A 627-nucleotide genomic window follows, 5' to 3' on the forward strand; every position below is an offset into this window, starting at 1 on the left:
ACAGAAAGGCTGCATGTGCCGCTGACAGAGACACTAGAGGCTACTCGCGCTGTTTAATGTGTTTGAGATGTGCAGTCTTCCTGAATGCACAACTTACATTTCACAGGTATATTCTCCATCTGTAAATGTTAGAAAGCCATGGAAATATTTCCATTTTTCTGTCAGGAGTGCATGAGCCTTCTGCTTTGAAATTCTAAGCTAAACTTCACAGATGTCTGCCAAACAGACAGAGCCCAATTAAATAGGAGTGCAATAATTCTGACTAAAATATATTTAGCTGAAATATTTGTAGTTGGCCAATAAATGTGACATGTAGAATTTTAAACCTTGCAAGTAAGTCTATTTTTATGATAGCACTGACTGTAAAGTGACAATCAAAATAGCCTAACACAACTCTGTGGTTTTGTTCTCATTTATTTTCATTTTTAGTTTAGTGAAATTAACTTTAAAAGCCTTATTTTTGTTTTTAGATTGAAATGTTACAATGTTAGAATGAAATGTGATTTTAACCCTTTTTTGCACATAGTATAAAGGCTTACATGGTTACATTCACTTTATTTGTTTTCATAGCCTTTAATATGTATTGTTTTGTTGGACAACATTGGGCGGTAAGTGAAATATATATAT

General features: G+C 33.2%; 1 protein-coding gene across 2 annotated transcripts in view; it reads left to right on the top strand.

The window, feature by feature from the left end:
• LOC107729733 (protein Wnt-2b-A-like) overlaps positions 1–627 on the top strand; it is a 12,348-nt gene that overhangs the window by 10,058 nt on the left and 1,663 nt on the right. The gene's annotated exons all lie outside the window — the stretch shown is intronic.

Source organism: Sinocyclocheilus rhinocerous, unplaced genomic scaffold (genome assembly GCF_001515625.1).
Source record: "Sinocyclocheilus rhinocerous isolate Xijiao unplaced genomic scaffold, SAMN03320098_v1.1 scaffold218, whole genome shotgun sequence".
Classification (NCBI taxonomy): domain Eukaryota; kingdom Metazoa; phylum Chordata; class Actinopteri; order Cypriniformes; family Cyprinidae; genus Sinocyclocheilus; species Sinocyclocheilus rhinocerous.